This window comes from Leuciscus leuciscus (genome assembly GCF_965113295.1).
Source record: "Leuciscus leuciscus genome assembly, chromosome: 2".
Taxonomy (NCBI): domain Eukaryota; kingdom Metazoa; phylum Chordata; class Actinopteri; order Cypriniformes; family Leuciscidae; genus Leuciscus; species Leuciscus leuciscus.
In genome coordinates, this window is record NC_138726.1 from 13,785,922 (window position 1) to 13,812,717 (window position 26,796).

Consider the following 26,796-nt stretch of genomic DNA (forward strand, 5'->3'; position numbering starts at 1 on the left):
GTGCCCCAACGTGAAGAGCTATGTGGACTGCGGGTACCTGCACATGCAGAGTGGCGCCTTGCGCCTAAAGCCAGGCCACAGCTACTATTGGCAGGTGCAAGGCCAGCTGCTTATCACCGGAATGCAGTGGTGCGATTTTGTGTTTTTTGCAGAGGAGGACCTTCTTGTACAAAGAATTTACTAGTATGCGGAGGTCGCTAGGGTTATAAGGGAGAGGGGGGAATATTTATTTTTCTATCATTACTTGATCTGATCTTTTAAAAATCAATGGTTCATTCAATCAGTTATGTTTCAATCACCTCCTGAGACCCTGCGTCATCATATGAGGACATTACATTTTTGCCTCTTGACACAATGATAGTCAAATTTGTAAATCTTAGACTAGTTGGCCACATTTAGGGACACTGCCCACACCATCTTATGGTGATATCACAACATTACACCAATGTCAGTGAGAAGAAAATGGCTGGAATATCAGCAAAACACTTCTACACCAGTTCCCGAAAGAAAAATGACCCAGGTAAAAAATCTATTCAAATTATATGAATGCAACAAATGTTTTTATGTACAATACTGTCTCTATCATATGGGGATTAAAATTTGACATATTTTAGTAATAGTAGCACTCTAGGACATCAGTAAATGTGATGCACTCGTTTGAGGACATTGGGACTATATAACGTTATTTATTCTACCATGTAGTTAGCTAAACTTGGGAATATTTAGATGGATCGCAATAGCATTGAAAAAACAACAACATTTGTCTGTGTGTGTATGTTTGTGTGTGTGTGTGTGTGTGTGTGTGTGTGTGTGTGTGTGTGTGTGTGTGTGTGTGTGTGAGAGAGAGCATGCATTATTGAGTTAACATGGAAAAACTGGTTTGCTTTATAGCAGAAAATGGGTAAAAATCAAGTTTAAAATGAAAGTGAGCCAATAAGTGGTCTTCTACTGCTCTCTGCTGGCCATTACCATTACTATCCATCCATCCATCCATCCATCCATCTTCTTCCGCTTATCCGGGGCCGGGTCGCGGGGGCAGCAGTCTAAGCAGGGATGCCCAGACTTCCCTCTCCCTAGACACTTCCTCCAGCTCTGCCGGGGGGACACCGAGGCGTTCCCAGGCCAGCCGGGAGACATAGTCCCTCCAGCGTGTCCTAGGTCTTCCCCGGGGTCTCCTCCCGGTGGGACATGCCCGGAACACCTTCCCGGGAAGGCGTCCAGGAGGCATCCGGAAAAGATGCCCGAGCCACCTCAGCTGGCCCCTCTTGATGTGGAGGAGCAGCGGCTCTACTCTGAGCTCCTCCCGAGTGACTGAGCTTCTCACCCTATCTCTAAGGGATCGCCCAGCCACCCTGCGGAGAAAGCTCATTTCGGCCGCCTGTATCCGGGATCTTGTCCTTTCGGTCATAACCCACAGCTCATGACCATAGGTGAGAGTAGGAACGTAGATTGACCAGTAAATCGAGAGCTTCGCCTTACGGCTCAGCTCCTTCTTCACCACGACAGACCGGTACAGCGACCGCATTACTGCAGAAGCTGCACCGATCCGTCTGTCAATCTCCTGTTCCATCCTTCCCTCACTCGTGAACAAGACCCCAAGATACTTGAACTCCTCCACTTGAGGCAGGAACTCTCCACCAACCTGAAGCGTGCAAACCACCCTTTTCCGACTGAGAACCATGGCCTCGGATTTGGAGGTGCAGATTCTCATCCCAGCCGCTTCACACTCGGCTGCAAACCGTCCCAGTGCATGCTGAAGGTCCTGGTCTGATGGGGCCAACACGACAACATCATCCGCAAAGAGCAGAGATGAAATTGTGTGGTCCCCAAACCTGACCCCCTCCGGCCCCTGTCTGCGCCTAGAAATTCTGTCCATAAAAGTTATGAACAGAACCGGCGACAAAGGGCAGCCCTGCCGGAGTCCAACATGCACCGGGAACAAGTCTGACTTACTGCCGGCAATGCGAACCAAGCTCCTGCTCCGGTCGTACAGGGACCGGGTAGCCCTTAGCAAAGGGCCCCGAACCCCATAATCCCAGAGCACCCTCCACAAGATGCCGCGAGGGACACAGTCGAATGCCTTCTCCAAATCCACAAAGCACATGTGGATTGGTTGGGCAAACTCCCATGAACCCTCCAGCACCCTGTAGAGGGTATAGAGCTGGTCCAGTGTTCCACGAACAGGACGAAAACCACACTGTTCCTCCTGAATCCGAGGTTCTACTATCGGCCGGATTCTCCTCTCCAGTACCCTGGAATAGACTTTCCCGGGGAGGCTGAGAAGTGTGATCCCTCTATAGTTGGAGCACACCCTCCGGTCCCCCTTCTTAAAAAGAGGGACCACCACCCCGGTCTGCCAGTCCAAAGGTACTGTCCCCGACCGCCACGCGATGCTGCAGAGGCGTGTCAGCCAAGACAGCCTCACAACATCCAGAGACTTGAGGTACTCAGGGCGGATCTCATCCACCCCCGGTGGCCCCGAGGAGTTTCTTGACTACCTTGGTGACTTCAGCTTGGGTGATGGACGAGTCCGCCTCCGAGTCCTCAGCCTCTGCTTCCTCAATGGAAGACGTGACGGCGGGATTGAGGAGATCCTCGAAGTATTCCTTCCACCGTCCGGTGATATCCCCAGTCGAGGTCAACAGCTGCCCACCTCCACTGTAAACAGCGTTGGTAGGGCACTGCTTCCCCCTCCTGAGGCGCCGGACGGTTTGCCAGAATCTCTTCGAGGCCGACCGATAGTCCTTCTCCATGGCCTCACCGAACTCCTCCCAGGCCCGAGTTTTTGCCTCCCCAACCACCCGGGCTGCAGTCCGCTTGGCCCGTCGGTACCCGTCAGCTGCCTCAGGAGTCCCACAAGCCAACCAGGACCGATAGGACTCCTTCTTCAGCTTGACGGCATCCCTTACTTCCGGTGTCCACCACCGGGTTCGGGGATTGCCGCCTCGACAGGCACCGGAGACCTTACGGCCACAGCTCCGAGTGGCCGCGTTGGCAATGGAGGTGGAGAACATGGTCCACTCTGACTCAATATCTCCAAACTCCCTCGGGATCTGGTCGAAGCTCTGTCGGAGGTGGGAGTTGAAGATCTCTCTGACAGGGGATTCGGCCAAACGTTCCCAACAGACCCTCACAGTACGTTTGGGTCTGCCGAGTCTGTCCAGCTTCCTCCCCCGCCATCGGATCCAACTCACCACCAGGTGGTGATCAGTTGACAGCTCCGCCCCTCTCTTCACCCGAGTGTCCAAGACATACGGCCGGAGGTCAGATGAAACAACCACAAAGTCGATCATTGACTTCCGGCCTAGGGTGTCCTGGTGCCGTGTGCACTGATGGACACCCTTATGCTTGAACATGGTGTTTGTTATGGACAAGCTGTAACTAGCACAGAAGTCCAATAACAGAACACCACTCGGGTTCAGATCAGGGGGGCCGTTCCTCCCAATCACGCCCCTCCAGGTGTCACTGTCGCTGCCCACGTGGGCGTTGAAGTCCCCCAGTAGAACGACGGAGTCCCCAGTCGGAGCACTTTCCAGCACCCCTCCCAGAGACTCCAAGAAGGCCGGGTACTCTGCACTGCCGTTTGGCCCGTAGGCACAAACGACAGTGAGAGACCTATCCCCGACCCGAAGGCGCAGGGAAGCAACCCTCTCGTTCACCGGGGTGAACTCCAACACATGGCGGCTGAGCTGGGGGGCTATAAGCAAACCCACACCAGCCCGCCGCCTCTCACCATGGGCAACTCCAGAGTGGTGAAGAGTCCATCCTCTCTCGAGGAGTGTGGTTCCAGAGCCCAAGCTGTGCGTAGAGGTGATCCCAACTATCTCTAGTCGGAATCTCTGAACCTCACGCACAATCTCAGGCTCCTTCCCCGCCAGAGAGGTGACGTTCCATGTCCCTAGAGCTAGATTCCGCGTCCAGGGATCGGGTTATCTAGGCCCCCGCCTTCGACTGCCGCCCGATCCACTTTGCACCGGCCCCTTACGGTCCCTCCTGCAGGTGGTGGGTCCACGGGAGGGTGGCCCCACGTCGCTCCTTCGGGCTGAGCCCGGCCGGACCCCATGGGGGGAGGCCCGACCACCAGGCGCTCGCATACGAGCCCCAACCCCGGGCCTGGCTCCAGGGTGGGGCCCTGGCTGCGCCATGCCGGGCGACATCACGGTCCTCGATTTTGTCGGCATCATAAGAGTTTTTGAACTTTATAGCTTTTATAGGTTTGCTTTATAGCAGAAAACAGGTAAAAATCAAGAAGTTTAAAATGAAAGTGAGCCAATAAGTGTTCTTCTACTGCTCTCTGCTGGCCATTACCATTACTATTATAACACAATCAGATTTTGTCAGTTTATCACTTAATTTGTACTGACACTTCACATAATTGCTAGTACTATGGTAAATCATAGACCCACTGTCCTCACATGAGGACATCATATGGTAAATCATAGACCCACTGTCCTCACATGAGGACATCATTTTCTGCAAAACGTACTCGGTTACTAACGTAACCTCGGTTCTCTCTAGAAGAGGGAACGAGTACTGCGTAAGATATCTTACGCTAGGGGAAAATCCTTTTCCACGAGATATTGAAGCCAAAAATTATCCTTAATTTTGTAATAATGCAAAACGCGTTGCAGCAGCAATGCAGACATAGGCGAGACAGCTCGCGCGCCTATTGGCTGCTCTGCGGCAACTGCAGCAGCCTATCGAGCGAGGCCTGGCGTGACGTCAGACCCAATCAGGGCACTTCGCGCCCGCTGCGTCACGTCCCGCCGAAATGGGCGTGGTCTAGGCCTATAAATATCGCTCGCAGGCAGCTATTATCTGATTTTTCATCATCGAAGCAACCAGAGCGTGTGCATGCACGGCAAGATACGCAGTACTCGTTCCCTCTTCTAGAGAGAACCGAGGTTACGTTAGTAACCGAGTACGTTCTCTTACGAGAGGTCTCTCGTACTGCGTAAGATATCTTACGCTAGGGGACCCAATGTAAAACGCCGTGCATGCTGAGATCTGACACCAAAGACCCAAGGGCGAAAGCCCGGGGTACATATAGTGCACAATCACTCAGGGAACTCACAGGGAGTCCGGGAAGAGGGAGGGGTGCAGCCTCACTCTTCCACATATAGCAGTCGATGGGACGCGAATTTCATCATACAGACAGGGCGGGGTACGGCCTGAACTGATGGGGAAATGTGGGTCTTACACAGTTTGCCCAGCTTTATACTGTCGAACATTGAGCTGTGCTCAGCAGATGCAGCATTCTGAGCTGATCGCATCAGGTCAGATAATACTGGTAAATTTAGACCGACAGCAGCCTGGCCTGCAGGGCGGGAACCTCTAGGTTATAAAACCTTATAAATGTAGACGGGGAGGCCCAGCCTGCCGCCATACAAATATCTTGCAAGGCAATCCCACTTGACCAGGCCCACTGGAGTGCGCTCTGACACCCAATGGGCACTGCATGCCCTTGGAGGCGTATGCCAGCGCTATAGCATCAACTATCCATCTGGATAGGCTCTGTTTCGACGCGGCTAGTCCCTTAGAACGTCCGCTAAACGAAACAAAAAGCTGCTCCGTCTGTCTGAAAACAGACGAGCGAGACACATAAGCTCTCCTTTAGGGAGTCCAACATGTACCCGTTGATGGCCCAGACATGAAGGGACCATAGTTCCGGGTGAGGATGCCAGATCGAGCCGCGGGCCTGTGAGAGGAGATCTCTCCTCATTGGTACTGGCCACGGGGCAGTACTTGCTAACTGCATCACGACTGGGAACCAAGGTTGGTTTTTCCAGAACGGTGCTACCAGCAGTACTGAGCATCCTTCTTCCCTGATCCGTTCTATCACCTGAGGCAGGAGAGAGACGGGGGGAAAAGCAAAGAGCGGGCGGCGGGGCCACACATGGGCCAGCACGCTCCTGCTCTTGGAGAAAAATTCTTGACAGTGAGCGTTTTCTTGAGACGCAAACAGGTCCACTTCCGCTCTGCCAAATTTCTTCCACAGCAGATGGACTGTCTGTGGGTGTAGAGACCACTCGCCTGCCGGAACATTGTTCCTGGACAGTCTGTCCGGTCCTATATTCAAGATCCCTGGCACGTGCGCTGCTCTGAGCGAGCGCAGGTTGCACTGAGCCCATACCAGGAGGCGTTCTGCCAGCCTGTACAGTTTCTCGGATCTGATGCCGCCCTGGCGATTTATGTAGGACACCACAGACATGTTGTCCGAACGGACCAAGACGTGGTGACCTTTTATTTGGGGACAAAAACGCGTCAGCGCGTTGTCTACTGCCAGCATTTCGAGGTAGTTTATGTGCAGGAGCTTCTCCCGTTCTGACCATTGGCCGAAGAACGGTCTGCCCTCGAGCAGCGCTCCCCATCCCGAGGTGGACGCGTCCGTGGACACCACTTTCACCCTCGAGGAAGTCCCCAGGCTTACACCTGATTGGTACCAGTCGTTCGCTTTCCAGGGTTTCAGAGCTGTGACGCTCTGATGCACTTCGTAAATGTACGGGGTGCCAGGGACAAACCGAACGGCAGGACTGTGTACTGATATGCCTGGCCCTCGAAGGCGAATCTCAAATATCGCCTGTGACGTGACGCTATCTGTATTTGAAAATACGCGTCTTTCAGATCTATTGACACAAACCAATCTCCTTGGCGAATCTGCACAAGGATTTGCCTGGTCGTGAGCATCCTGAACTGTCGCTTCACAAGCACTTTGTTCAGTTGCCTTAGATCTAGTATGGGTCTGAGACCCCCGTCTTTTTTCGGTACCAGGAAGTATCTGCTGTATAGCCCTCCTTCGCTCTGAACTTGAGAGAGAGGCTCTATGGCCCCTTTGCTCAATAGTTTCGTCACTTCGGCTCGAAGTAGATGTGCTACTTCTGTTTTTACCGTGGTCTCGACGCGCGCCACATAGCGGCGAGGGCGTCGGCGAAACTGCAGCGAATAGCCTCTTTCTATAATGTTCAGCACCCACTTCGAAACCCCGGGTAGCTTTGCCCATGCGTCTGCATGGATAGCTAGGGGTTGAATACGAAGCGCGCTCCGCTCGCTCAGCGATGGAGAAGCTTCGGCGTGCTGTAACACAAGCATGGCGCTCGTGACATTTGAGGCATGGGGCGCGCTGATAACAGCGGGCAGATTGCCCGCGCTCGACTCCTCTGCGGTGGTCAACCGCGAGGGGGAGGGCTGGGCGGTTCCCGTGGGAACTGTCATGTCTATGTGTGGATGTGGGCGTGGGACAGCGGGCACATTTATCACACCGAAAGCATCGTTCGCTTGAGTGAAGCGAGTGCACGTTGGTTTCGTTTTTACAGAAACCGTGAGACATGCATAACGTGGTGTTAGTGGGCACTGGGTAGTGGGCACATTCACCATGTTTGAAGCGCAACCGATCTGAGTCGGTTTTATGTGCGCGAGCCCTGTGTGACAGGCTGTGCTTGTGTGTAGGGATGGGCACTGGGCAGTGGGCATTCTTACTACACATGAAACACCATCGGCCGTGGCCGGGACACCAGAAAATACACTCTTTTGGGGATTTATCTGGGTAGCCGTGAAAACGGCATTTGTGTGCAGGCAAGCGGGTGACAGAACCGACTTGTTGGCTGCAGAAAACACTGGAACAGTCACATTTGCTGGAACTGGACGAGCGAATAGCTTTGGTGTGAGTCCGGCTGCAGCGGGACTGGAACACCGTCGTTTTCCTAGCTGTGCTAGGACGACTTCGGGGCCTCGGGCTTCACCGTGATCCTAGGTCGCGAGCCACGTCCTGCGGGGCGGCGACCGGATGAGCGGGAGCGCGGTCTCACGCTTCTGGCCTGGCGGCGCTGTGAAGTGGAGGCAGTGGACGGTGGCTGTGGCTGTGAGCTCTGAGCAGACGGTTTCGCACGGCCTGCTGCAGAGCTGGAGCGCTTCGGGAGGAAGTGCTTCATAGCCTGAGACGCTTTCTGTACCTCTGCGAATCTCTCCGCGAAGTCCTTGACGGAGGATCCAAAGAGGCCTGTGGCGGAAAGCGGGGCGTCGAGGAACGCGGTGCGTTCAGACTCGGTCATTTTCGAGAGCGTCAGCCAAAGATGTCTCTCAGACACGGTGAGAGAAGCCATAGTCCGTCCAATGGCTTGCGCTGCGGACTTAGTAGCACGGAGAGCGAGGTCCGTGGCACTCCTTAAGTCCGGCACGCAGATCGCGTCAGGTCCTTCCCCATCCAGCTTACGGAGGAGATCGGCCTGGAAGATCTGGAGCGTTGCCATGGTGTGCAACGCTGACGCAGCTTGCCCGGCGGCGGAGAAAGCGCGGAGGAGCAGGCTTGACGTCGTGCGGCAAACTTTAGAGGGTAGGGCCGGCTTAGCGCGCCGTCCAGCGGAGGGCGGGCATAAGTGGGCCGCTATCGCCTCTTCAACCGACGGCAGCGAAAGGTATCCTTTGTTCTTGGCATCGTCAACGGCGGAGAATGCCAAAGAAACAGCAGGACGCACTCTAGCCGAATAGGGGGCGTTCCAGGACTTGGCGACTTCTTCGTGTAACTCAGGAAGAAAAGGCGCCGGTCTGGACGCAGGCGAAGCGCGCTCCCCAGGCAGGAAAAATCCATCCAGCCGGTTGTGAGCGGGCTGCTCAGGCGAAGACTACTCGAGGCCGAGGCTCGCCGCGGCCTGTGCGAGTACTCGCATGAGTTCCGTCTCAATGGAAGCTCTCTTGCCTGACGACGTGCGGGCAGGGGGTGCGGGGTCCTCAGAGCCCGCCCAATCCTCACTGCCTGACGCCAGGATAGAGCAGGAATCATCCTCTCCCAGCAGGGCTTCCTCATCCGCGATGTCAACGGAAGCGGCAGCAGACGGCGGCCGCTGTCCGTCAGGAAGCGAGACAGACGAAGCCGGGGAAGCAAGCGGGCGAACCGGCGAGCTTTGGCGGCTGAGGGAGGGTTCCGGGGCCCGCTGGGCACGGCGCTTTTTACGGCGCGACGCCGCGGCGGGCGGGGGAGCAGTCTCGGTGAAGACGGCTAGGCGAGTCCTCAGAGTCGCCATTGCCATCAGCTCGCAGTGAGGGCAGCCGCCGTCAGCGAGCACGAGAGCTGCATGTTCCTCACCCAGGCAGGAAACGCAAATCACGTGGCGGTCCCCGTCGCTGAGTGTGGCTCTTCACGAGCCGCAGGAAGGCATCTTGAAAAAGACGCTAGCTCTTTTAGAATGTGTGTCGCGGCCAGCGACACACACACACAAATACAGAGTAATAAAGAGAAGGATATAAGCGCCGGAAAGCGCAGCAGGAAGGCAGGAAGGCGGCGCGGCCAGCGACTTCAGTGACTCGTCCCGCTGAAGGTGCTCTCTCTCGACGGCGCGGCTTCTAATCCAGCTCCAGCGATGCGTGTGCTTCGCTTGAAGGATGAAAAATCAGATAATAGCTGCCTGCGAGCGATATTTATAGGCCTAGACCACGCCCATTTCGGCGGGACGTGACGCAGCGGGCGCGAAGTGCCCTGATTGGGTCTGACGTCACGCCAGGCCTCGCTCGATAGGCTGCTGCAGTTGCCGCAGAGCAGCCAATAGGCGCGCGAGCTGTCTCGCCTATGTCTGCATTGCTGCTGCAACGCGTTTTGCATTATTACAAAATTAAGGATAATTTTTGGCTTCAATATCTCGCGGAAAAGGATTTTCCCCTAGCGTAAGATATCTTACGCAGTACGAGAGACCTCTCGTAAGAGAACTGTTGGTATACTGAGTAGAGTTCGCTCTTTAATTGATATTTCATGTATGAAAACATTATATTACAGTTTAATCTATCCCCACATTCTGTACTGTAATATTGTTTGGGGTGCAACATGCCAAACATATTTAAATAAGATTTTATTAATACAAAAGAAATTCTTAAGAATTATGAGTAATTCAAATAGATTGTCATCATCTGCTCCGCTTTTCATAAAATATAACATTTTGACAATATTTAATGTTAACATCTATTGCATAAATATTTTTATGTATAAGTATGTGAATATGACAAATATTTTGCCCAGAGCTTTTAATAACTTTTTCATGTATTCTTCGGATGTTCATGCCTACTCTACAAGGCGCTGCAAAGATTTTTTTCTTCCTTTCTGTAGAACTACAGCTAATCAATCTACACTGAAATACAGAGGGCCTTCCCTCTGGAATCATTTAGACCCTGCTTTAAAGACTAAAACCACTCTAAACTCTTTCAAAAGAGAGCTGAAAATAATGTTAACATGTAAATAAGTTTATCTTGTTAATTTGTTATATTAAAATGATTGATGTATTGATTAAATTGTCTTGCTTGATCATGTAATTTTATGTCCATTTAATGAGATTTTGGGGAGGTGGTTTTATAAGACCTTATGGTCTTCTCACTCTCTCCCGCACAGTATTTTTTGTTTTCTTCTTTTATGGATTTGTAAAGTTGTATTTTAAATGTTATATGTGCAAATAAACTTTCAACTTTCAACTTTCAAAGTCAGGGAGGACTGAACAGGGTCTTGTTGGTTTTGCCATACTGGCCCACCCGAACTTGGTTCTTGGAACTTATGCTCCTTGCGACAGCCCTTCTCTGGCGAATTCCCCTGAGGATGGACCTACTTTCTCAGGGACAGGGCAGCCCCGCCCAGACCTTTGGAACCTCCACGTCTGGCCCCTGGATGGAATGTGGTAGGAACTTAGTGGCTTATCACCAGCAGTGGCTACTGGGTGGCTGTATGCTTTGAAGTGTAGTCTGTTTGCTAACTGGTGTTCTTCCTGAGGGGAACACTCACAGAGATGCACAGTCAGGTAGGTGTTTTCCTTCCTGCAGGAGATGTTGGAGGGTCGGCTGTCCCCTTCCACCTTGAAATTGTATGTGGCCGCTATTGCAGTGGATGGTGAATCTTAAAGGAAGCATTACCTGATCATCAGATTCCTCAGAGGTGCCAGGAGGTTAAATCCTCCTAGGCTGTGCCTTATTCTCTCATGGGATGTCTTGGACCTTACTGGGTCTACAGAGTGATCCTTTTGAGCCGCTGGAGTCAGTCGAGTTTAGTGCCCTCTTGAAGACAGCACTCCAGAGGACCTGCAGGCATTCTCTGTCAGCAAAACCTTCCTTGAGTTTGGTCTGCCATACTCTTACATGATCCTGACACCCTGGCCGGACTACTTATCCAAAGTTCCCATTACCCCTTTTAGGGACAAAGTGGTGAACTTTCAAGCACTGCCTGGGGATGAGGCAAACCAAGCCTGGTCATTGCTGTGACCAGTTCGCGCCCTGCATGTTTGCTTCTGAAGCTCTGGGCAGCTCTTTGTCTGTTTTGAATGGAAAGGCTGTCTCCAAACAGATGATGGCCCTCTGGATTGTGGATGCCATCTCCTTGGCATACCAGGCCCAAGGCATGCCATGCCCTTTAGGAGTACTTACATGCTCAATGAGAAGTGGATATCTTTAGAGCAGCAGGCTGGGCTACACCCAACAACTTATTTTACAATCTCCAGGTTCTATTGGGTAGGAACAGTTAAGTTACAGGCCAGGTGTACAGCTTAAATAAAGCACCTTTCCCTTCCCTGGGGTGTACGCTTTTTTGTCCATAGTGAGTTCCCCGGACCAGCGAACCCTGGATGTATTTTACTTTTCCGCACCCTGCGGCAGTCAATTTGTCTAAAAAAAAAAAAAAAGACCCCAAGCCCAGTAATCATGATGGTCAGCCAGCATACTGGAGCTAAGTGCTCCATATGTAGTTATTCCCTGATTGTAGTTCCATATGAGGTTTTCTCCACAATACGTTTTCCCTGGTGGTAAACCTGAGTCTTCCCCTTGGCTCTGCCACCATTCACTGTGCTTGTAGAAGTTCCTCCCTATTCAGGTAGGTCCTACTGCAGAGATTTCTTTCCATGTGTGGTACTTCTCGGTAGGTAAGACCATGTGATGTGTTCTCCAAATGTTAAACTCCATTTGGGCAGGATGTAGTCTTAGTAGCATTCCTTTTCTACGTGGAATAAGGAACTTATCCCCAGTGCTTTCTCGGCTCCGCATATCAGTTAATTATTTAATTTTTTTAAAGAAGAGAAAAAAAGTCAAAAGACCGGATGAAGACCTATTCCCATGGTAAATGTAGTACAAAGGAATTCACAGCATAGATGGGGCGCTGGATATGATGTTGCGAGTGTACTTGTTACCTGGCACGTGGGGCATTTGCCGATGTCTGCACCGCCAACACTTTATAACATGGTTCAGATGTTGTGCCGTTTTCCCTGGGGGAACCCTAGTGTCAGTCATCGACACCACATTGAAGAGACTGACAGATAGGTAATGTCTCGGTTATTATTGTAACCTCCATTCCATGATGGAAGGAATAAGACATGGTATCCCTCCTGCCACAATGCTAAACTGCCCGCTGAAATGGCCTCTCTGCTCCTCAGCACAAACTTAAATGAGTGGATGGGTGCCGTGTCCTTTTAGACACATATTTCCAGGGGAGTGCTCATGCCAATACCACTCGCCAATGCCATATTCTCAAAGTTTCAGAGGTGATTGGGGCTCCCAAGTATGACCCCTAGTGTCAGTCATCGACACCACATCTCATTCCCTCCAACAGGGGTTACAATAGTGATCGGGACGTTTTCAGTGACTGCAACAAAGATAATGATTTCATTGACTGCAAGATGGAGATGAAGAAGCTGCATGTAGTCCCCCAGAATAGCAATGCAGTCAGATGTGTGTGTGTGTGTGTGTGTGTGTGTGTGTGTGTGTGTGTGTGTGTGTGTGTGTGTGTGTGTGTGTGTGTGTCTGGCCATTAGTCTGATGGTGTCATACTGATGTAAGCAAACCAGTCTGTCACTGGAAGATCAGAAAAAAATATTTTGATGGACAGCAGTGGGAGTGAAAAGGGCTGAACCTACAACAAAGAATGACATAAGAGCTTCATAAATGAGAAAAAGAAAATTGGCATAATTTACTAATTCACCAATTAGTTGACCATCAGCCAAAGACGATAAAGTCCCAACACTGGCCAGTGATTGCAGTCTAAAAACATCCTGAGCACAGCAAAACAAGACAAAAATAGAAAAATGTCTACAGAGGCACAGAGCGGTGTCTCTGTAGACACAAACACCAACACAGACAGACACTAGTGGATCTTAAGTAATTATAGATTTTTGTATCTTTTTTGAGTCTACAGTTTGTTTGTTTGTTTATTTTTAATTTTTAAATCACATAGTGCACCTTTAAATACTGTAAAAAATAAGAATGCAGCAAGGTAAAACTTTTTTTATCTGTTAAATATATGACTAATCAAAATTTTTGACAAATAAATGATGTGGCGCCTTTCATCTACATTTAATATTATTATCTTAAGAGCCTTTCATAATAAACTATATTCTAATTGAGAAAACTATTTATAGATGTCATCATTTCTGGCATGGATGGGCAAGACAAGACACTTTGAAATTACTAGTTACCCTAGTAACTTTTTTAAGAATTTTATATAAAACAATTTGTCTCACAGTAAAAACAATATGCTAATAGATCAAACAGCCAATCTTACCTTTTAATATTCATATTCAATTTAGCTCAACCAAAATATCCTTATCCTATTTTGACAGTCTAGGCCTTGAAGTGAACTCTACTAAAAGTCTAATTTAAAAAAAGCCACAGAAGTCTTGATTTCATGTGCTCTTCAAGTATCTTGTTTACCACCACAATGGCTAGTTCAATCCCCCAAAAATTCCAAACCTGCTTTATTTTCCTCTATACCTTTCAGCAAGGTTAGTCCGGTTGCTTCATGTCCTTGTTGTTGGTGTACTTTTCAATAGCTACGTTTACATGGACACAATCGGAATGAAATCAATCCGATTGATGAATCCGAACAAGGTGTTTACTTGACTGATAAATAAAGTAATCGGATTGATGTGCGCGTTTATATGTCACAAGTTTCAAATCGGATCTGATGTTTTGACATGCGCACACTGCACAAATATACAGAGTTTCCCGCTTTTCGCGCATAAATATTCTCCTCTATTGGTTCTTTATTTGTTTTAAACAGCAGACGTAATATTAATTCGTCTCTGGTCATAATTTAGAGCATATTAACCGTTTTGACGTGCTGCTTATCACGCAGTAAAAATGCCCCTCCCCGCGGCCAAAACCAGTCGTCTGTGGATGACAATCCAAAATAAGGACTGGTGGGACGTTGTCCTGCTTCACTTCACAGACGCGCGAATGAAATGAGAATTTTAGAATGACGGGAAACTTATTAATATGACACTTTATTCAACAGGAAGAACAGCTCGTTCCGCGCGCCATACGTCATTACGCTAGTTAACGTCATCGCACATGCGCAGTCCTTTCAGTTTCGGTTTTCAATCCGACCAAGTGTTTACAAGTTCTCTCGATCGGATTACAAAAGGGATAAACCACCCCTTTCAATCCGATCGAAATTTCATTCGGATCGAGCTCAATCGGATCAATTAAGGTGTTTACATGAAGGTTTTTTAGTCCGATTGAGCCGTCAATCCGATTATAAGTGTCCATGTAAACGCAGCTAATCACAACAGCATTAAACACCCACACTCACACACATCATTACCGCTGTCATAAATTATAATATGATAACATGTAAAGGATTGTAATGTACTGAATAACATACATGTATAATTATGGATTATCTTCTCGGTCTTAATGAAGATATGTTGGTCATCAGTTCTAAATAGATGTGACTTACTCAAGTAATTTTAATTAAATACTCAGATATCACTCTCTCATATCTCTTATATGAGAACAGACATGATCCATGGACAAAGATTAAACTCTCTGATACGAAATTGGATTTTCAATAAAGAGCTGACATTTATAATTTAATTTTGAATTTAGTTTAGGCTATGCAGTTTAGGCTTCATGCTATCATGTTGATATTCCTGTGGTGTATCATATGATTAGTATGATATACTAATACATTTGCCTAAATCTGCAGTATACAAAATAGTGTATCAATGTAATGTGCTTGATTTAACCTTCTATTTCCAGAGTGATGAATCAAAAATAAATATCCACAGTTATTATCATGTAATTTATTTATATATACTTTGATTGTACTGCCAATATTTAAGAAATTTTTACAATAAGTTGTTTTAAGTGCATTATGTATAGGTCGTTTTTTTTTTTTAAATTGAAAAACAAATTTTCTTATATTGTAAATATTGTGTTTTCACTGCTCCATGCACAATATTGTGTGATGTTTTTAATTATTTTTCTGTGCAGGAATTTGTTCCTGCATAATAATTATTGTAACAGTGTTGAATCTGATTGTTTGAATTCATTATTTGTTGATTTATTTTAGTATCACTCAAATACAAAGTTCTGCATAATAATTATTGTAACAGTGTTGAATCTGATTGTTTGAATTCATTATTTTTTATTTATTTTAGTATCACTCAAATACAAAGTTCTGTCCTGAAATTCTAGATGACGCAGACTGATAGGTCCTTAACTCAATTTGTTAGCGATCACATCATTATCTACATAGCGCAGCTGATTGGTTGCTGTGGCATCAAAAGCCAACGAGCTTGCTGCTCAACATTCAAATACTTGGCATTGTTTGCTGGTAGCAGTCTGCAGCGCACTTTCAGAAACTCTCCACTTTCCCCAGCTCCACCTGTATAGATCTGCTACGGGGGTTATTTCATGTATGCTATATGTGCAGCAGCAAGTCTCTGTACTTGCTCTGCAGCAGCAGCAGTATTAATAAGCAGCAGCAGCAGCAGTATAGCAGATCTATTCCGCAAAGACCAAATACATTAAAGCTGCAGTCCGTAGCTTTTTTGGGTTAAACATTATCCAAAATAAATTTTTGAGCAAGTACATCCAGCCAGTGTTCAACACTATCTGCTTGCCTTAGCTCGATTCAAAATGGTAAGCTTGTAATAATGTTTTTAATTTCAGTGGTACTGGTGGATTTCCACGGGAAATTCGAGCATGTCTTTGCATCATTACGTCACATCTGTACACATAAAGAAGGAGTCTCGGCTAGTAGGCTACAGTACTGTGCAAAAGTCTTAGGCATGTCAAGTCTTAGGCGCATAGTTTTTCAGGTAGCTTTGCAGGAAGGTTTCTTCAAGCATCTTGGAGACGTTCCCGCAGTTCTTCTGGATTTAGTCTGTCTCCATTTTTTCTGTTTGTTCATGTAATCACAGACGGACTCGATGATGGTGAGATCAGATCATACCGGCTGTTGTCAGACTCCTTGTTCCAATTCATACACAAATCTCACTGGATTAATACAATTAATGACAAAAAGAATGTTTGGAAATGTAAACTGATATTTCCTACTGACACACTACAGCAAAATATATAAATAACTGACTTAAAACCATTTGTGTGTGTGTGTGTGTGTGTATTAACATGCCTATGACTTTTGCACAGTACTGTATATTGCGTGTGAGGATGTTGGAGGTGGAGATTTATAGCCTTTTCTCACAGCACTTGATATAATTAAAATCAATTTGATGGGGGATCCAGAAAGGTTCAAACGACAATCACCAGTGACAACTGGAGATTCACCCGAACAAACGCGAAAGACTTCGGAGAAAAAAAGAGACTGCAACCGGCCCATGCGAAAAAACAAGGATAAATATCGGAAGACGGAATGGCATTAAATGTAGTCACGCAATGATGATGTTGTTAACATTAACAATTTGAGAATAAAGTATAAATTGCACGGTTTGACGTGATATGATAAGCAATCGTTAGATTTAATCTGCGAGATTTATTGCAATGCTTTTTTCCCTTAGTTGGTCAGAACAAAAGTGGATGTTACTTCTTCAGACGACATTTTACGGTGAAAATTCGTATGTTGGTCATACTTCCAAAAAGTAGAATCTGTGATTCCGAATGACAGTATCCACCCCACCAGCCCGGTGATTGACAACCGCACATTCTCCTCAAAACATTGGATTCATCCGCGCTGTGGCATGCCGAGGCACAACGTACGTAAAGTTGATAATTCCGCGAATAACTGCAATAGCAGATTTTAAACAGAGATGGCGACAAAGAGGAAAAACTACGGACTGCAGCTTTAACATTGCCATATTACCATGCTGATCTCTCTGAGATTTCGTGAGCTTAGAATTATAAGGTTCTATCTCCGTTTAGGGTAGTTCTGAGATATTGAGCATCAAAGTTTTTACATCCCAGCTGGCAATGGAAAGATGGAACCTTTTTATTTTATTAATAACTACTAACAAAATATTTTTTTTTTACAAAAATAACACCACACAGGCATTAATAAACACCTAATGGATCAGATCATGTCAAAACCTCAATTTCGACCAAAAGTGGAGATAGAACCTTATAATTCTAAGCTCACGATTTGTCATGACAGAATAATAATTGTTGTAAGGTAGTAAAAGGTAAATGTTCCTGGGACTGGAATTAAATTTTGTGTGATTTAAGTTTGGCAAACAGGTTAAAGAAACTCTTAAATTTGATCTCTATAGATGTGAGTGACACTTTGTAACATGACAAAATACACTGTTCCAAATGTAATAAACAAAGCTGTCTATGTAAAGTGTTGGGTAACACACCATAAGAATTGTATTTGCTTTGTAAGTTTACACTACCACTACATGACAGACAGATAATGATGTTTCTGGTCTCTGTACACTGTATTATTTCTACCTGAATGAACCCATTTATTTTGTTGCTATAACCTAATATTTTTTTAAGTTGATTCTGTAATGTTAAATAACTTTTTTGATTTAAATAAAATACATTTAGTTGAAACCTCATTTGTGTTACCATTTTTCAGACTACTATTTTACATATAAATTAACAGGTTTTATTTATTTTCATTGTTCATTGATTTTAAATGTTAAATGTTAAAACTTTTTATAGTGTAGGCTACTATTATTTTATTATTATTATTATTCATATTTTTATTTTTTACAGTAAGTCACCTTTTGTTTGAAATTATATACTTAGTTGTAACATTACTAAAATAGAGCCTTGTTCAATAAATCAGTAGATTCAATACATTTATTAAATCCAGTATTATGTATAATGTTGCATAAATTTGAATGCTACATTCATTAGCACATTTATTTAGCTTGAGGTCGTTTTGACCAAAAACATTTTACACTCATTCATTCTGCTCAAGATTGAGCCCTAATATTAGTATTGTTTGAAATATTGAATTGAGTTCAAATTATTTTAGTATGTGAGAAGGAACACTGAAATCAGCCCTGATCACATGTCAGAGTGTATTTTGTAATAATAATGACCAGTACATTTATTTATCACAAGCAAATAATGAAGATCTGCAGCCTAAAACAGGCAGAGGAATCCAGCTTTAGATGCCATTGCTTGAGCGATGCACAACTGAAGATACAATATCACTTCCTTCAATTAAACCAAGGGCTCTTTGATACTAAAAACGAAAGGTTTTATTCAGTCAACATGCATGAAATGAAACACAATTGTATACGTGCATGTCCACTGAATGTGTAGTGTGCTATATTAGTGTTTCAGATTCTATTAATCAAATTTTCTGTCTGGCATGTTCCCTTGAGACACAGCGGGCCTGTCCGTAACAAGACTGCAGTATCTCGTTTGGTAATGTATTGCCATGGTGAATGTTCTGCCTGTGCTCGTGTTCATACTGACATCTCGAAAAGCTTCAAACACACTGCTTAAACATCCATGGTCTGACAAAATTAGCTGCCACTCTTTTCTTCATTCTTTTATATCTTTCATTTCCCCCTCAGCCTTTCTTCCTTGTTTTTTTTTGTGTTTTTTTCATGCAATAATTTTTCTATTTAATAGTTGTCTTTTGTTCAATTTTTTTTTTTTTTTTTTTTTTTTTTTTTACGTATCTGCTGGATGATGCTCCAGGTTCATGACACTGAGGTTAAATCACAGTGTGAGGACTCTTGACACAAAGGCTGGTTAAATCCAGTGTAGTTATGGCTAACTAAAACTAAAACCATTTAAAAAAAAAGCTATTTTTCACTAAGAATTTTTTTGACAGTTCAGTCAAAGCTTAAAGCCCATGTTGCAGGTTTTTTTTTTTTTTTTTTATTAATATAACATTGTAGGAAAATACCATATGAAAAGTAAATGCAGGATTTAAAATTGTTTTGCAAGACATAAGGGCACAAATTTAATAGAAAACGTGACCGTTTCCTTGACCGTGTTGAAAAAACGCTTTTTTTCTCCACGCATCATATGACGCCACATGAGGTAGTCGTTTGAATCTGCGTTTGCGCTCAGTGCAGAGACAGGTTGGTATTCAGTTGGAGCGGTCATGATTCAAGTGTGTTTTCGGTGCTTATTGTATTTCAATTAATCATCGTCGTGGTAGATGATTGTGAATTATGGCCTGTCAGGACATCGAGTCCACAGGTTTCCGAATAAGAAAAAGGACGGTGCAATCTTCCGTGCCAGTGTGCGTTTTGTGCAGGCTGCAGGGTAAGAGACGGGACTTCACTTCTGCTTCTGCTTTGAAAAACGCGGTAGTGTGTAGCGTTCACTATAGACCGGATGATTATAATCCCGGCGATATGTGCACACTGTTCCGTCTCCTCCTTCATTGGGTCGCCCGCGGTGACGGTCCACCGTCAGCATGTGGTTCGGCCGCCGGCGGGAAACATGGCGCTCACGGATCCGTCAGACATCACTTATTGTACATCTGTTTTACAAAATGTGCCTGTCTTAATTTAATTCATTAACATATCCTACATAAACTTGTAATGTACTGCATTTATGTGTTTGTTATTAGTCTGCAGCAGACACTATATTATTATTATTATTATAAATATAATATATTATGTAGATAATTAATTTTCAATCTGTACAAACCGACTTTAATGTTTGTGTTGGCTGTTTCTACATATAAAGTTTTTGTACAGTAAGACAGTTGTGATTGTGATCATTTTTTGTATTCATCGTCACCAAATGGGTCAATTCAAAGCCTTTATAAAGTCCCCCTTCCTCTGGAAACTGTCTCCTAATGGCTGACACACACAACACATGCAGGTAAGGGTCTAAGTACTAGCTTTGCTATTGCCTGATACATGATGATAATCTGTACAGTATTGTGATCTGAGCATAGTGTTGTACATATCGTCGGCTAACGTGAATACATCTATAAGCTAACACTGTTGTCCTGTTCTCCTCACACCACAAGTCAACGTTGTTCTGTCTAACCCTGGCCTGTCCTGCTCACTTGGCTTCATATCAGGCTCATAATTATATGATATCATCATATATATGAATTATATATATATATATATATATATATATATATATATATATATATATATTATACGACATACGAGTAAACATTTAGGCTACAATTCCCCCAGCTTTCCGAGCTGTCATTGCGATCCATTGCTTTCCTATTGTTTACTTTGACCGCTCTACCTCATGTTACGTCACTTCCGGTTCGGCGGTTTTCAAATGCGGAAGTAAAAATTTCTCACAAAAACGACTCCAGAAGCCTAAATAGCGTTTTATAAGTATATGTTTATATTTAAATATAGTTCCTACATTATTTTTCTATACATTGGCTTACTGGGTACTCTAACCTGCAACATGGGCTTTAATGTCTCACCATTACAGGCCAGAGACTCAGAACTTTTACCTGTTACTGTCTCACCGGACAGGAGACTCAGAACGGCGTGTCTGTTAATATCTCACTGGACGAACAGGAGATTTAGAACAAGGGGTGTGTGTTGTAAGATTACATTGATCCTTTTCCAATGAGGAGGAGATTGCAATTTGGCGCTTATCCATTGCAGTGCTGTGATTTGCTGCTGTCATCAGAGGGGACACACATTGCTTGCTGGCATCAGAGGGGACACACATTGTGTGGCCCACCCTTCTTTCCCCTGTGGAACTCAATTGCATAAAGCACTCATCTGCAATAGTGTTTAAAGTGTCTTCAAGATTTACTAATGCATTTCTCACTTTCCAAACCAACAGCAGAATAGCTTTGGCAATATTATAAACAAATAGAGTCCAAACAAGATGGAAAAAGATTGAACTGTCATGCATGCATTAATTTGTACATTCACAGTTGAATTTGTGTGATATGTTGCACTGCAAATAGCTGTCACTGAGAACACTTATTTCTCTGAATAAGTATGAAATGGATGTGTGTATAGTTTACATTACATTTAAGGTTTCCAAACATAGTTATGAATGGATTAGGATTGATCATGGTCTCCCTTTGTTTCAGCCACTGCTCTTGCATCCAAAAAGACCTAAATAATTTGTATGGCAATTGGGGATTAGGGATTAGTCTCAAGATGGGTTCAGGGCAGAAACGATCTGTGGACCAATGAGAAGCCCTGTCTTTCCCATGCTTGAGGTGTCTGTCAGTTGTCTGAGCATCCTTTTCCGATGGTGTTCTAGTCCACCAAGATCCATTAGAAATGTAGCAAACCTTTCTCCACTGTTGCAGTCAGAGAGGGGCCCTGCCATAAAACTCTGGCCTGCAATGTCCTTTTCACTACATTACCAAACGCTCAGCATCACAACCGCAGTGCTGTACCAAGTGATCTAGCGAGCAAGTTTACTACATCAGAAAAAACAAACATATGGAGCTGATTATGTGATGCAAACATCAAAATGAATTAAATCAAGGAAAAGATCTTGGAGCGTTTGAAGTGTGCAGTGCTTTAGTTATTTTGAATGTATCTAGAGTAAGCAACTTTTTTTGGACTGGAAGAAGTGCCTTGGATTATATTCTCAAAAACATATTAGTCAAAATCAATTAGTTTACAAATCCTGTTCTTTGATAAAAGTTTTTGAGGTCATAAGCTCTTTATTAATCGATAATCAGCTTCTGTAATCATAATTGTTTTTGGGGTTATACTGTCACTGGTGTTCATTTCAGATGGAAGCTACAGTGAATTGTATGTATAGTTTGTTTTTCAATAAGTTACAAAAAATACAAAATACAAAAGATTCCATGAAGAAGTGTTTTTAGGTACATTAATACGGTTTGTATTGTGGCATAAGCTCCAGTAGAGATACCACAGCATTATCATGTATTTGTCATATATTTATAGTTTGTAAGTGCATTCAGAGATGTAAACATCTCATCATGTATGTGGTCCACATCCTAGACTTAATATCCTGCTCTTATCTGTGACCGTGGCTACCTCATTTCGCTACAGAGATCCTATTCATGTTTATGCATGAGTATAGATGCTCATTCTAAAGAGGTTACACAAATATGTGAATCCGTCTGTAAGCCGAGTCGTGTGTGTGTGTGCGTGTGTGTGTGTGGGATGTGCTCTGAGCGCAAGAGGACACCGCAGAAGAACAACAGCGCGGCTAAAATGAGTTTGACATTGGCCCAGCGCCCAAGCAATGGAGGGTGACAGATCCAATACTAGCGAGTGTGTGTGTGTGTTTGTGTTTGGTAAAGTGGCAGGACTAAATGTTTTGTCAGGCCTATCGCTCTGTAGTCAGTATGAGCGGTCCATTTAGGAGTAGCGAACGTCCCATCACAACTGTCATATCACCCTTCCCTTTCCTCCACCAAGGAGCACATGGTATGAGATACAGATGCTTTGGTAAACATTGGATTTTTAGTGATTGAGAAATGTTTATGGGATGGTAAATATTACACTTGCAATGTTGAGAAGCTATTTGAAACTGTTGCATGTCAAGCAACGAGTTAATTCCAAATTAATAACAAAAATATGTTTTAAGGATGTTCCTATTAAGGTATAAGAACATTATTTCTGAATGTTCTCTGAACGTTCAAAATGTTCAGACTATTGAATGTTTTAAATAAAACAAATTTTTAAATATTATTTTATTATGCCGATGTTAAGGGAATATAGATTTTTTGATTATAATTTTTAAAACATTATGGGAACATCACTTTTAAGTGTTTTCTGAATGTTCTGAAACAAGCAGTAACCAGACTAGATTTTATGTTCTGTTAACCTTACTGGAAGAATGTTTGTTCATAACTTTGAGAGCTTGCCAACGGAACGTTGTTAGCTTTGTTATTGTCACATTCACCGTCTGTCATCGTCCTGTTCACTACAGTTCCCAGAATCCCCCTTGTCTCCACACCTGAACTCACTCCCTCAATTACTCACCTGTTCATCGTTATCATCATCTGCATCACCTGTCTTGTGTTCATCTGTGTGTGTATTTAAGTTCCTGGTCTTCACTCGTCTTTTGTCGGTTATTGTTTGTGTACCAGCACACTGTTTCTTGTTTGTTTTGAGTTACCGCCTGTTAATAAACCTTTGTTATTTTGGTACTTCGCTTGGCTGGTCTCCTTCCTCAACCCGGACCTTACAGTTATAGTTGTAAGCAGTAGTGATGGCCAGATCGAGGCCTCGTGAAGCAATGAAACAGTTGAACCAAATGTGCCATATTGTTTCGAGGCTTCGAATCAATCCGACACCCGTCTCAACGGTGACACCTAGTGGTCACTTGCAGGTGTTGATCTGAAACAACCTTGACGAGCCATTAAAAAAATGTGTTGTTTTTTTATTATTATAATTTTCTAATATGTGAAGATTGTAACCTGTAGGCTCCTCACTGTGCATAATGTTATTTTGGTCTTGCAAAATGAATATTAATAAAAGAAATCAAGCCACAATGTCTCACTTTTTTAGAGATTTTTATTCAAAAATAATAATTTCTCTGCTGTGGAAGGACTTAGACTACTTCTTTTTTTACAGATAATTTCTCCAGCCTTTGAAAAAATCCTCTCACAAGGGACACTTGTTGCTGGCATGCAAAGATATATATATATATATATATATATATATTGTTTTGGTGATTTTCCTTTATTGTGACAGGACAGTAGAGAGATGACAAAAAAACGAGGCGGGAAAGGTCCACGAGCCGGGACTCGAACTCGGGACGCCCGAGTGCAAAGATGCTACATGTCGGCGCACTGACCACGAAGCCATTGACGCAGACGACGAAGATATTTTTTTTAGCTAGAACATACAAATGAGGAAAGATTACTGCTATCTCTTTCCAGTTTCATTTAAATTCCAGTTAAATTTAAATGCAAGCCTAAATAGCCTATAACTAATCAAATCGCACTATGTCACTATATCACCAAAAATCCGCTATCTCAAAATCAAACTCCTCTCACAAAAACCCACGAGGTCAATAGCCTATGCGTTGATTTCACTTTTATACAGATGTGCGACTGTGTGGTCTGTTCCCGACCGTGTCAATCAAACGCTGATTCGGCGGACCACACCTGATGAAACACTTCGAGGCTTCGTTTGGCCATAGTCACGTGACATAGGTGTTTTGAATCACGCTTCGGATCAGTGTTTCGAAACATCTGCGCTTCGGGATCTCGCAAAGCTTCGGAACGACTGTTTCGCGTCAGCCATCCTTAGTAAGCAGTTCAAATAGAGTCAAGCTGTTGAAAAAGTAGTTCGCTAAAATACAAGCTACTGCCAAAAAGCACATAACTAAGCTATTGTGGGGCTATATAGTGCAACTGAATATTATATTATTTTTGTCAAATTGTTGCATTATATTATTAGTGCATCAAATTACTTGAATCAGTGGATTGTGTCTTGGACTGATTCACTGAAATACTGTATTTTTACCATTTTTATTTTGACGGTTGTAAGAGAAGCCACACTGCAGGACTACACCTCAACTGCCAGAATTTTGTCTGAGGTAAGATTTGATCATAATGGCTATTAATCCATTGTCGGCGAACATGTCGAACTAGCGATCAAAGACTTCAGATTTTTGCCTAGTATCAGAGGAATTTTTAGGATTCACAAAATGTGTCTCAGACAACCAAATAATCTAAACCAGGCTTTAGATGTTGCAGCAGTGACACCAAGTCTTTAATATCACATTAATTTGACAGTGTCTCTCTGTGGGTGTGGATCTATGGCAAGCCGTTTTAACATTTAATCATTTAAACCGACTAGTCTCTATTTTTATGCTACTAGTACTTATTTTTTAGATACTAGTATCTATTCCATTAAGTACTAGTACTTATTCATTAGCTACTAGTGCTTATTCTTTAGGTACTAGTGCCTATTCTTTAGATACTAGTGCTTATTCTTTAGGTACTAGTACTTATTCAATAGATACTAGTACTTATTCATTAGATACTAGTACTTATTCATTAGATACTAGTACCTATTAAATAGATACTAGTACTTATTCATTAGATACTAGTACTTATTCATTAGATACTAGTTCTTATTTATTAGATACTAGTACTTATTCATTAGTTACTAGTACTTATTATTAGATACTAGTACTTATTCATTAGATACTAGTACCTATTAAATAGATACTAGTACTTATTCATTAGATACTAGTACTTATTCCAATAGTGACTAGTAACTATTCTTTTGTTACTAGTAACAAATAAAAAAAATTGCCATTGACTTCTATGGGCATCTGTCATTCAGATATCAACTATTCAGTTCTGACTAGTATGTATTCCAATTGTGACTAGTACATATATTAGATACTAGTAGTTATTTATTAGGTACTAGTACTTATTTTTTAGATACTAGTAACTATTACTAGATACTAGTATGTATTCAACAAACACTAGTATTAAGTCATTAGATACTAGTACCTATTAAATAGATACTAGTACCGATTAAATAGATACTAGTACTTATTCATTAGATACTAGTACTTATTCAATAGACACTAGTACTTATTCATTAGATACTAGTACTTATTCATTAGATACTAGTACCTATTAATTAGATACCAGTACTTATAAATTAGCTACTAGTACTTATTCAATAGATACTAGTAACTATTTATTAGATACTAGTATTTATTCCAAATGTTACTAGTAAGATTTTTTATTTTACTAGTAAGATTTTTAATTGAACTATCCAGTGGCATTTCTGACTAGTCATAACATAAGACGAGTAAAAAAGCAGTTGTGACTAGTAAAATAAAAAATCTTACCAGTAACATTCGGAATAAATACTAGTATCTAATAAATAGGTACTAGTATCTATTGAATAAGTACTAGTATGTAATGAATAAGTACTAGTATCTATTAAATAAGTACTAGTATCTACTGAATAAGTACTAGTATCTAATGAATAAGTACTAGTATCTAATGAATAAGTACTAGTATCTAATGAATAAGTACTAGTATATAATGAATAAGTACTAGTATCTAATGAATAATCAGAATCAGAATCAGAATCAGAAAGAGCTTTATTGCCAAGTATGCTTGCGCATACGAGGAATTTGTCTTGGTGACAGTAGCTTCCAGTACACATACAATACAAAGTGACAAGACAAGTGACAAGTAACAGGTATAAATAAAAAATAAAATAAAAAAATAGAAAAAATAAAATAAAAAGATTATAAATTATAAATATATATAAAGTTATAAGGTGCTATAATGAAATGTCTGAGGGAAGTATTGCACATGTTTGTTCCACAGTAGGGGAACATTTAAGTGTTCATGAGGTAGATGGCCTGGGGAAAGAAACTTTTCCTGTGTCTGGTTGTTTTTGTGCTCGGTGCTCTGTAGCGTCGACCAGACGGTAACAGTTCAAACAGAGAGTGTGCTGGGTGTGACGGGTCCAGAGTGATTTTGCGAGCCCTTTTACTCACTCTGGATGAGTGCAGTACTTTGAGTGTGGGAAGGGTAGTGCCAGTGATTCGTTCAGCAGTCCGAACTATCCGCTGTAGTCTACGGAGGTCGGTTTTGGTAGCAGAGCCGAACCAGACGGTGATGGAAGTGCAGAGGATGGACTGGATGACAGCTGAGTAGAACTGTACGAGCAGCTCCTGTGGCAGGTTGAATTTCCTCAGCTGACGCAGGAAGTA